Source organism: Glycine soja, chromosome 11 (genome assembly GCF_004193775.1).
Source record: "Glycine soja cultivar W05 chromosome 11, ASM419377v2, whole genome shotgun sequence".
In the NCBI taxonomy this organism is placed as follows: domain Eukaryota; kingdom Viridiplantae; phylum Streptophyta; class Magnoliopsida; order Fabales; family Fabaceae; genus Glycine; species Glycine soja.
The window spans coordinates 33,004,489-33,016,716 of NC_041012.1; the positions used below are offsets into that span (position 1 = coordinate 33,004,489).

Here is a 12,228-nt window from a genome sequence, read left to right on the forward strand (position 1 = left end):
CGGGCAGCAGTTGTATGTATAACGAAGTAAGGTACTAGGAGTCTTGGACACTAGAACCTTTACACTTTAAGCAAGTTCAACATTTGGCATCAGGTGAAGACTGATTAGTAGACCAGAAATGTTTAACCACTTTAGGATTCAAGGATATTAATCAATGAGTAAGGAGTGCAAGAGTCCAATCCATTATCCATTCTAATAAAATTTCTAATTTTATATATATATATATATAATCTTATTTACCATGTGCCATTAGAGACTCATAGTAGCTCTATTATAAATCCTAGCTACATAGCTAATAGCAATAAAACTGCAGTATATAAGACACACGACAATAGCAACTAATTAGTAATTTACTAATACTAGTACATATATGGGAGAGGAATAACAATTTTCAAATGCACTCACCTGATTTTTGACATACCAAAGATACCATGGTATTTTAGTTGACAACTTAAGCTATGCAAGGGCATATCTTGTTGCTGTGACAAACACCACTGAGTCCATGTCTCCACTGTATTAGCAAAAAAGTGTCAATCATAATTAATATGCATCTACCCATTAATCATTGATTTAGATCCTCTTTAGCCAGCTGCACTATCTCGTGTAAGAGAAAAAGAGACATTGAAACTATTAATGAGACTTGCTAAAAAATTTAGACGCAATTCTTTACATGTTTTTCCTACCATTCTTTAATTAAAAATGAGAGTTTCACTCCAATATCTTATACGGACTTTTCAGTATTATGTAGATTATTAAAGTGAAAATCTAACTTTAACTAAACAACAATATTCACTAAAAGTCTAGAAGTATTTAAGAAATTGCATAAGTTTTTTTCTACTTATCCCATGTTTCTTTCCCTTTCTAGAATTAGATGGTGCAGCTAGAAGAGAGAGACTCAAGAGTACATGAATAAGAGAGCTACAAATTAATGCATTTCAAAACCAACCTGAACACCCAAACTCTTATTCCGTGAGCTATCAACTATCTATAAATTGGAAGAACAAATACATTAGTATCATTCCAGTTTCGATTCAAAACCTCGCTGTATCAAATGAAAACTAACATGCTCATCAATTACTCAACCCTTTGTACATGATAACTCTGATAACTCATTTTGCAATTAAAACTTGGGATTCAACCCTTCATAAACTAACCTGCAAGTAGTCCACCTATAAGGTTACTATGATGGAAGATATATAATGCTTGTTTGCTTATGTACTAAAAACACTAGAAAATAATTCACATTTACTATGGACAGTATGAAAATTGAAAACTCTAGTCATGCAAATTGCAAAGAGCAAGCAACATTTGTTCGCAATACATCTTTTTGTATAAAAATGAAAATGTATGGATTGTAGATGGATGGTGATGGATTGTAGATTGTACATGGTGATGGATTGTAGACGCTTGGTATGAATGGTGATTGATTGTAGATTGTACATGCATTTATCTATTCAGTACTGACAACATACAGGGCAATTAGTTGATAAAAATTTAAATGCATAACTAGGATCAATCACTGCTGATACCTTTAGTTTCAGTGTTTCCTTAAACACAGTTGTAGGGTGATTATTCAGAGGCATGTCAACCACTGTTGTTACACCAGTTGTTGAAAGTTGAAACATATCTATTTAATTATGTATATAAACCAAATGCAGAATTAGTCAATCACAAATCACAGCTGCTTCATATTTTCCAATTCAATATAGTTATAAAATATCACAATTATGAATAAGTTATGTGGCATGCCTCCAAAATGCATAGTGACATGATGTTTGCATTATCAAACTACATGCTTCCTGTTAAATTGGCACACAAACCATTGTACTTCATCAATGTAAAACAAGTCAGCAAATGCAAAATAATAATAGTTATAATAAAATTATTTTATTATAAAAAAGTAAAACATAATATATTTGTTAACAAATTATTTTATTTTATATAATAAAATAAGAGCTTATTTTTCATGCATTATTATCGGTATAAAAAATTACATTGACAACTAATAAAAATCATTATTAATATAAATTTTAAGATAATTATTATAATAATCAACAAATTTTTCTTGATATATATTATTTATTCTATGAAAAATATATTTTATACTATTTTATTTAATTTTATCTTATTCTATTAATATAAATATAACTTCAGCTAATTGAAAAAAAAAGTGAGCCAATTGAACAAGAATATTCCAATGCTAGAATTGGTTAAATGCTATGAAGATGTAAAGTTTGTGCAGTTACCTTTGGCCATTGAGAAGTTAGAATCACAACATTGTTCCCTCGTCAATAGCTTCCTAATGCTTCCAATTTTGTAGGAGATGAGGAGGTAGTAGAAAATAAACACACCTTAATTATGACGAATCCTGATTTTGGCTATTTATTGCTCTTAACATTGTTAATAGAAAAGATAATGACTGACATTTTCTGTCTACTCATTTATAAAGTAAAGATGAGATGAATGATTAGTCAATAATATTGAATTATTGTCTGATTAGTTTAATCCTTTTCTGTCATAAACGAGTGAATAGGCTTGGTTAATTAATCACATTATCACATCATTGCATTAAAGCAACTGCAGGTGGTTTTAGTTTGAAAAGCTACTGTCAAAAAAGAAAAATTGAATTCGAGCTTAATGAATCCAGTTTCTCTTGTTGAAAACCATCCTTCTTGTTGGAAAAATATAGATGGCCAGAAGGTGCTTCCTAATGGTCAAAGTTGGAGGCCTCTCTTGTTGCTCTTATGCTACTCAATGAAGATTCTTTCTGAAGCCAGTAATGTTTCAAAAACTCAAGAATCCCCATTTGACCAGCACAGGCTGTTTGGTTTTCATCCTCGCTCCCCACCACTTCCATACTTGTTGTCTTGGTTATTGCAGACACGTACCTACCCAAAACTCCCTACTGATCAGGGTGGGGCTGACAATGGTGATTCTGATATTGAAATTGTTGATTTATCTGATTCTGATCTAGATGAAGATGAGGATGAGTATGACCAACTCCCTCCATTTAAGCCTATGAAGAAATCTTAGGTTGCTGAGCTTATTGAAGAGCAGCAGAAAGCATATTTTGAGGAGTACGATTATTGGGTGAAACTTCTACAGAAAAAGCAATGGAGAGAGAGGGGTTTGAGATTTTGGTGCCCCGTCATACTTTAGTGCCACGTTGGATAGTCTTCGTGGCACTAAAATTGTCAACAATGTATCTCACTAACGACGTTACTTTAATATTTAACGGAAGAACTATTTTGCAAAACTTATGCAAAGATAAAGACTATTTTTTACATTTCAAAAAGATAGGGACTAATGTGTAAAATGGCTACAAAAAAAGGAACCAAAATGCCTATTCACTCATTTTCAGTCATAATATCAGTATAATTTCAAGTGGTCATTGTCCAAAAAAGAAAAAATTAATCGAATAGTCCATTGAATGTAACTTACGTTTTTTCTATACTAATATCTCCTTATAGCGGTGAAGATTATCAAAATGATAATAATTTCATATTGTCCCTTAAGAACATGTGTGCATGCTGCACTACTTCAAAAAGGTGATTTTACATCGATTCTAAAGCACTTTTAACAACGGTTTTGAACCGTCGTTGTAGTTAATGTCGTAGAAAATCAAAACTTTCTACGATGATTCTTAAAAAATCGTCTTAGAAAAATTGCACATTCTAAGATGGTTATTTTCTTGAGAATCGTCTTAAAATGTGCAGCTTTTTTAAGATGGTTTTTCAAGAACCGTCGTAGAAAATAATTTTTTTTAAAAAAAATAGTTAGGATTTTAAGACGTTTTTCCAAAAGATCGTCTTAGAATGTAATTTTAAAAAAATAAAAAATATTAAAAAAATTGAACTGGAAATAAATTTACGTCAAATCTCGTCCATCATTAGCTTCCAACATCATCAATATAAAACACAAGTCAATTTTTTTTTTTATGATAGAGACCAAAAGGGAGTGTATATTATCATGATTATGTTTTCTATTTTTCTTAAAATAAACCTTTGGCAGTTATCATAAAAGGTGCACATTTTGTTTATGTACTTACTGTGCCCACAAGAAGGCATTGTCTAGTGCATGCAAGGAACCTCCAACATATGGCCAGGGTGGATTTGGATCACTTGTTATCCACCAACCTATTGGAATTCTGGTAGCATTTAATCCATTACTGGCTATGAATTTAAAATCATTTTCCAAAAGGGAGTGTATATTATCATGATTATGTTTTCTATTTTTCTTAAAATAAACCTTTGGCAGTTATCATAAAAGGTGCACATTTTGTTTATGTACTTACTGTGCCCACAAGAAGGCATTGTCTAGTGCATGCAAGGAACCTCCAACATATGGCCAGGGTGGATTTGGATCACTTGTTATCCACCAGCCTATTGGAATTCTGGTAGCATTTAATCCATTACTGGCTATGAATTTAAAATCATTTTCCACAATAAAAGTACTCCAATGTTCCTAAAAACACAAATGCACAACATATCAATCATTCATGTTAATTATCACGTGCAAAAGATATATATTTTAGGTTTATCTGTGTATAGAGACAATAACAAAGTTAATTTGAATTAAGTAGTTGGGAAAACTATTCAAATCCTCTACTATCAGGTTGAACCTTTGTGAGTTTAGATATTCAATAAGGTTTGATGACATTATCATAATCTTGAAAAAAATTAAATAGATAAAAACAAAAAAATGGCAATGCACTTCAAGAAAATCAAACCCATACTTGCTAATTAATTATGCAGGTCTTAGTTTGGAGTTTGGACCATCCATGTGAATGGGGAAAATAATGATGAAATTGACATACAACAACAATTTTGATGGCAACCGTCATTACTAGAAAAACAACAATTTACGACAGGGACTCTACGACGGTTGTTTGGGAACCGGTGTAGAAAGTAGTGCGGTGGCATTTTTGTAATTATAGTAAGAATAAAACCTTTTTACGACATTCATTCTAAGACGGTTAATAAAAACCGCCTTAGAATGTTGTATAAAATTAAGATGACGACGGGTTGTTTAAAAAAACCGTCTTAATTCATTTGGATTAAAAAACAAAATGCACACCTCATGTTTTCCTCTCGGGCTCTTGAACATTCTTAACCCTATTTGTTCTCATCCCTCTCAACCACTCCACCCCGCCGCACCCCACTCCTCTCCTCCAAACCCTAAAGCTTGTATCACTCCCTTTCTCAGTTACTCACACGGCGCCACCGCACACCTCAGAGACCCCACCGTCGATCGTCCAGTCGTTCATGCTGCTGTAACACCACCAACCCCTCCGAACTGAAGCTAGGGTTTCCAAGCTAGTGTCCGAAACAATGATCTCTCCCTCGTGCTTTTTGATTCCCTTCAATTTTTCACGTTTCTAACTGAACAAAATTAGGGTTTAGTTTGGTGCGTGCGATGAAGATCGAGGAATTAGACGATGGAGAGTGTAGTAGGGACGAGGAAGAGAAGTGTCAGAGGCAGATTGTGAGCATTGATGCGAAGAGAGGTTGGTTGGAGCAGGTGCTCGGATCCTGTTCTACCCCACACTCTTGTATAATGTGCTTCATAACAAGATTGAAGTTGAGTTCAGGTGGTGGGATCAAATTGACGAGGTTTTGCTCTCTCTCTCTCTCTCTCTCTCTCTCTCTCTCACACACACACACACACACACACATACAATCCTATTTGATTTCGTTCTTGATTATTCATGGTTTTGTTGTTTTGAATTGTTGTATAATTGTTAGGCGAGAATCGTAATTGGGGTTTTATTGAAATTTTGTTCATTGTTATTTATAGTTTTTGTTACTGGGCGTTGTTCCATTCCCCAAAGATGTTCCTCACTTGAAGAAGGTTGGTGTGGGTGGTGTGATTACTCTCAATGAGCCCTACGAAATCTTGGTGCAGTTGTATCAGGTAAGACATATCCCCTTTCCTTTTTTAGAATGCTTATTTTTTTGCATTTTGTGTGCAGTTGGAAACATGTCGAATCTCTGATGTTTGTGTGTTTAATTGATACATGAATAATGTATTTCTATATAAGCAAAATAGTTTCACAATATATTTAGCCTATTTGTTTTAGGAGAAATAACCATTGATGATATCTTGGTTTGTTTGCTTGATTTGTTTCAGGCTCACGAGATTGATCATTTGGTGATTCCCACCAAGGATTATCTCTTTGCCCCCTCATTCGTGGATATCAATTGGGCTGTGCATACTTATGTTTTTCCATACTTATGTTTTTCAGGTTGAATATAAGTTCATGACACCTGTTGCTGCACTGGAATATAAGTTCATTATTGTAAATTTATTTATAATAGCATGATACATTATCCTCTGTTTATTTATAACAACATGATATAGTACTGGAGTTTGCTAGTAGTTACTATCACAGTTCTCTATGTTGAGGAAAAAATGATGGTTAAATAAGTCATTTTACTATATTCATTTCTTTTATGAGGATTGTTTTCTAGTATTAAGTACCTTAGGAGATAGGATAAATGACTATGTTTCTTTGTTTAGGCTCTTTGTGTCTTGAGGATATGATCATCTGATGCAACCTGGGTTATTAAATGCATGTGTTTGTTTGACATACCTTTTTGGATGCTTTTTTCTAATCCACCCTGTTTTTTTGCTCAAAATCTTCCTATTTTCTGATAATAGTTAAGAAATCTAACTTCATCAAATTGATGAAATATTCATTCTCACTCATTTGTGATCTGACTACTACCGTGTCTTGCTTTTCAAAAAGATATCGTTGCCACTTGCCACCAGCAGAAACTCATTAGGTGGAAGTTGCATTCCTGTTTATTGAAACGCTTTCTAACGTTACCCCTTTCTAATTATCTCAACTGTGCTAGATGACATAAGAGCAGGTTTAATTTTTTTGATTCTGAATGCTTTTTTGCTTCTGTTTACGCTTGATATGTATTATACATTTTGCCACTGTTTTAGGCTTTTTAGATTAATTATGGATTGCTTTGCTCTGTTGGCTTTTTGCAGGCTAAAGCTGTGTTGTATGAAGTTATTAGGCTAGCACCAAAATTGCATGAGTCTTATCACACCCTTGGACTTGTCTATACTTCACTCTAGGATTATGAAAGAGCTATGACTTTTTACTTGATCGCTGCTCATTTGAATCCAAAAAGATTCATCTTTTTGGAAAATGATTTTTACCTGATCCACGTGAGATGGCTTCTCAGTCTTGTTGCCACTGTTACTTTTTGTGATTTTTTTTTTGAATTGGAAAATATTAATTGTTAGTTTGTTTTGGTGAAGATATTATTCTGGAATAATTTGGCTTCATGAATTTGTACTCCTATTCTGATTGTGAAAGAGCATCAAGCTAGTAATGTATCCTTGGAAAAAATGACCCATGTATGAAGCAGTGTATTAATGGAGAATATGGTTCCCAGTTAACTTCATATTCTATTCCAAAATGCCTCTCCACTTTATTTTTCTTCCTCATTGTCCTTGGAGTTTGTTACTGTTTCTCATTTCACTAAGTTTATGCATGTATTAATTTTAAACAGTGCTGTAAGAAATAATTTAGTTACCGAGTTGAGAATCTTTTTCAAATGCAGAGAACAAGGTTATGTTGAAGAAGCCGGTTATTGTCTTTTGAAAGCAATAAAAGCAGATCCCAAAGATGTTACTTTTAGAGGTCATCTTGCAAGGCTTTTGATAGGTGTTAAGAAACTAAGCTGCTTTCGAGGGTGCCAGTGCCAGTGCCTCCAGAGATAAAGGGAAAGAAGGTAAATTGTTAATTCTCACGATCAAGAGAATTCTCTTGCATTAAGATCAAGGTAAATCTTGCTGCATCATTCCCCCACAATCAAGAGAATTCTCTTGTATTAAGATCACATGCCTCTTTTTTCTAAAACTTCCCTTCAACAAAAGATTATCTTTTTAATGCGTAACTGTTTATGCAAGTTTTATTGAAGATTCGATAGCATTATATCCCGCAAGAATTTATTTGATCGTGTCATAACATAAAGAAAGAAGAAAAATAATTATACAAGTTAATGAATTAAACTTTTTGTAGAAAAGTGGAAACTTTTTGAATGCGCTGTGTACGTACTCCTACATATTGTATTTTTTTTATTTGGTTATTTTTTTTGTTTTCCTTTCTATCTTCTTTTGACATTGCTTACTACCGCTGTAGGGATCTTCTTGGAAATATGTTCCAGTCGTGATTATGTCATCAGAAAATGTACCTTCCAGAATCAACATGTAAGATTTCCTTGCTTCATTATGGAAATGAGTTCTCTTTAATTTCTTTTTAATTTTTTAGGAATATTTTTCTTTCCTTTAGTTTAATTTCAAAAATTGAATATTTTTTTAATTAACGATAAATTCCCCCCAATAGTAGATTGTAAGTTTAATCAAATTTTTACGTCAAAATATATCAAAAGTAACTAAAAATTATTTGTGATCCACATTTGAGTTATGTGAATATGAATTTAAAAGCATTAATTATAAAATTTTCACTAAAAAATAATCATCAATGAAATTGATGAATATATTAGACTGAATTTGTTTAAGCTAAAAAAACTTTAAAATAGTTATTTTTAAAAAAATATTTTTTAATAAACAAATAAGATTTACCTTTTTAAAAAAGATAAAAAAAACTGCTTATTTTAATTAAAAATAATTTAAATAAACACATCATAAAAATAAAAATCTACTTATTTTATTAAAAAAACATTTGCATATTGTAACCGAAATACTTCATTTAATTACCAGGGCCTTCAATCACCGATTAATATTATCATATTGAAGTTCCTCCTGGAGAGCAAGGTTGGTTTTGTAAATTTTGTCCTTATTGGTCCTTATTTTTTATTTATGCTTTTAATTTATTCATGCTTTTAATTTTTTAATCTAAATTTTGACTGAAACTAATTAGAAATGTCATTACTTTTAGTTCACATATTTAAATATTTAAATAACAACATTTAATTGGTGACTAATAACGAAATTACCAAAAAGTCTAACAAATAATCACATGAATTTTTTAAAACTGTATTTTTAATCTTTTATTAATTAGTTTGACATCATCAAATGATACGAACATGTGATATTAAATTTATCAATAGTTTATAAAAAATAATACATTAAATAATTTTTAAAAAAGTTATAAAATTTACCCAGCAATTTTCTAAAAACAAAAAACTTCTTATGCGGTAAGTAAATCTTACTATTAGGCATTTTAACATTTGCTATATATATATATATATATATATATATATATATATATATAATTCGTACATAATTAATTAATTTATTCTTTTCAGATGAGGCATAGTAGAAGCTGCTCTAATTACTAGAAAAAGATGTAACCATTTATTGGCTACCGGGTTTACTTGTATCTTTCTATAACTCGTCTTTCTGTTTTTTAGTCTCGAGTTTTAAGCTTTATATATTCTAGTTGTTTACTTGTACCTTTTTATATTATTTTTTATCTCTCTGTCTGGAGGTGTAGTTAACTTACAGGTAATATATTTAATATCGTATAAAATTGTCCAATAAGTGAACTATACTTATGGATCTACGTTGTTCTTAGCTCAACTTCGAATAGTCAATTGGTTCAAGCTTGCAGTGAACTTTCTTGTTACGGGTTTTTTGGCATGGAAATATGGAAGACACTAGGACTTATATGCAAGTGGGACAAAGTTTGTTCGTGCGAGTTGACAAGCTTCAGTTAGGTACTCTCCTTATTTCTTACTTTAATATGAAAATCCATCATTATTTTCTGGTAACAATAAATAGTCCATGATTGTTATTACTCGTTTGAGTTTCTAATTTCTTTTAATCAAAATTTTAAAAATCAAATAAAGTATAGTATAATAATTTTTTTTCTCTGTTATTTGGATAGCATAATCAAACTATAATCACGTTTTATTTTCTAATCAAATATAGATAAAAAAAAAATCAATCAAGATATTTTGGAAACTTAAATAAAATATTTTTAATTATGATATTTTCTCTAAACTTTTGAGTTAAATAATCTTGTATACTTGATTTGTTTGTCATTATTTCTTTTACTTATAATATTTGTGCATTTGGATTTTGCAGCTAAATATGCAAAACATCCGTATGGTTCTCTAGGCAAGAAGGGGATGGTAGCAGTTTTAACCGCTGCTATTTTCTTGTTTTTGTTGTTGGCAATCACTTTCGTGTATTGGTTTATTAAAGCGAGGAGACAAGGTAACTTGAATTATTTTTTTCATCAAACTTGGTGTTCTTAATTCTAATAACATTGTTTTTGCTGTCTTAATTCTAATAACATGGTCAAATATATTTATTTCCTTGTTTGATGGTAGGAATAAGAAGGAATCTCAAGTATTTCTTTCATCTTACCTTCGATGACTCAACTAGTCTACAAGAATTTGACACTACAAAAAATTCAGAATTACCATTCTTTGAACTTAGCTCCATAGCTGCCACAACAGACAATTTCTCTGATGCTAACAAGCTTGGCCAAGGAGGTTTTGGTTCTATTTATAAGGTAGTCATTCTTCTTTAACAAGTAACAAATTCAATGAAAATTTGCACTTGCATGTAACTTGCTCTTTATCAAAATATTATCCATTATGTTATCTCGACTCTGAATTATCTTTTGTGCAGCCTTGCAAAGGCAATTGCTACTGAAGTTGGTGCTAACTTCATCAACATTTCTATGTCAAGTATCACATCTAAAGTTAAATTTCTCTCTCTCTAAGTGTATATTGATTTCACCTTAATTAGTTTGTTGTGCATATCAACTCATTTTCTTGTCTCTTTTTGCTTAAGTGGTTTGGTGAGAGTGAGAAATATGTGAAAACTGGTTTGGTGAGGGTGAGAAATATGTGAAAGCTGATTTGGTGAGGGTGAGAAACTAAAACGGTTGTAAAAATAACTATCATAGTTTGTTAGACATACTACGACGGTTTTTAGAACCGTTTTAGAATGTTGAACTTTCTAAGACGGTTATTGAACAACCATCTTAGAATTCGTTTGTTGACTACGCCATACTAAGACGGGTGGACTGAAAACTATCTTAATATATACTACTTTCTACGATGGTTATTCAATAATCGTCTTAGAATGTAATAGATACTAAGACGGTGTTGCTCGCAAACTGCCTTTGTATCTACTAGATTCTAAGACGGTTATTGAATAACAATAACCGTATGAGAAAACATTATTTTCTACGACAGTTCAAAAATCATCGTTGTAAGTGTATTGCCATATTACGACGCTAGATTTTAAGACGCTTCAAAACCATCGTAAAATGTCATAAATAACTGACTTAAAAGATCGTTATTGTAGTAGTGCGTACTGCCTATATTATTTTTAGGACAACACATAATCTAATTTATTTATTAAGATTACTTTACTATATTTTGAAAATATTTCTTGTATTGACAAGTAAAGTTTCATGCAGATTTTATTAGATAATTCGAGCTTGTTCTCTACTCCAGGAGCCAGCATGAAACTTGATCATCTATTAGTAAAAAAAAATGTTTTAAAATGTCAAATAGTAAATATATCAATATATTATATATCATTACTTATTTATTTATGAAAAATAATTTAATTCTTTAAAAATGGACTTCAATTATATATACTCATAAATAGACTTGGTTTAGAAGCAAATCATTTAACATTATAATAAAAACTAACAAGCCTTGAAATAGAAAAGATGTATGCAGGAGACGGGAGTTAGGGCATGTAGATATAGGCATTTGATATGATATGATATAAATATATATATATATATATATATATATATATATATATATAGTGGAAAGGGATATAAGAAATAAATAAAAGTGTTAAAAAACTCTTTTTTCTAAGAATCAAGAGTCTTCGTTTTTTTTAATAAGCGAAATAATAAATTTTAAGAGTACAAGAGGTACTCTAATTCTTATACACAATTACACAAGTGTCAACTAATTAATCAGATTTTGACCTGCACTTATAAAGAGTGGCCAGTTCATGATTGTGAATTGGTGATGTTACCTTCATAACTTGGGGAGCTTTTGTGGGCCTATAACCGTTTGTGACTTGGAATTCCCCTTGCAACCTTGCAGCTATTGTCATCACAAAAATGGTTGGGTCATCATCTTCCCATTCACTCACCTCTGAAACATCAGCAGTCACCAGCTCCTGGGTCTTAGCCTGCAACTCCATTCCACAATTTGCATCATTTACCCTTATACTACAATCCACATATGTGGTAGAATAATA

At 31.5% G+C, this 12,228-nt stretch overlaps 1 pseudogene; it reads left to right on the forward strand.

Annotated features, from left to right (window-relative positions):
• The first annotated feature begins 5,399 nt into the window (after nucleotides 1-5,399).
• On the forward strand, nucleotides 5,400-7,089 carry LOC114373204 (annotated as a pseudogene).
• Nucleotides 7,090-12,228: the final 5,139 nt, after the last annotated feature.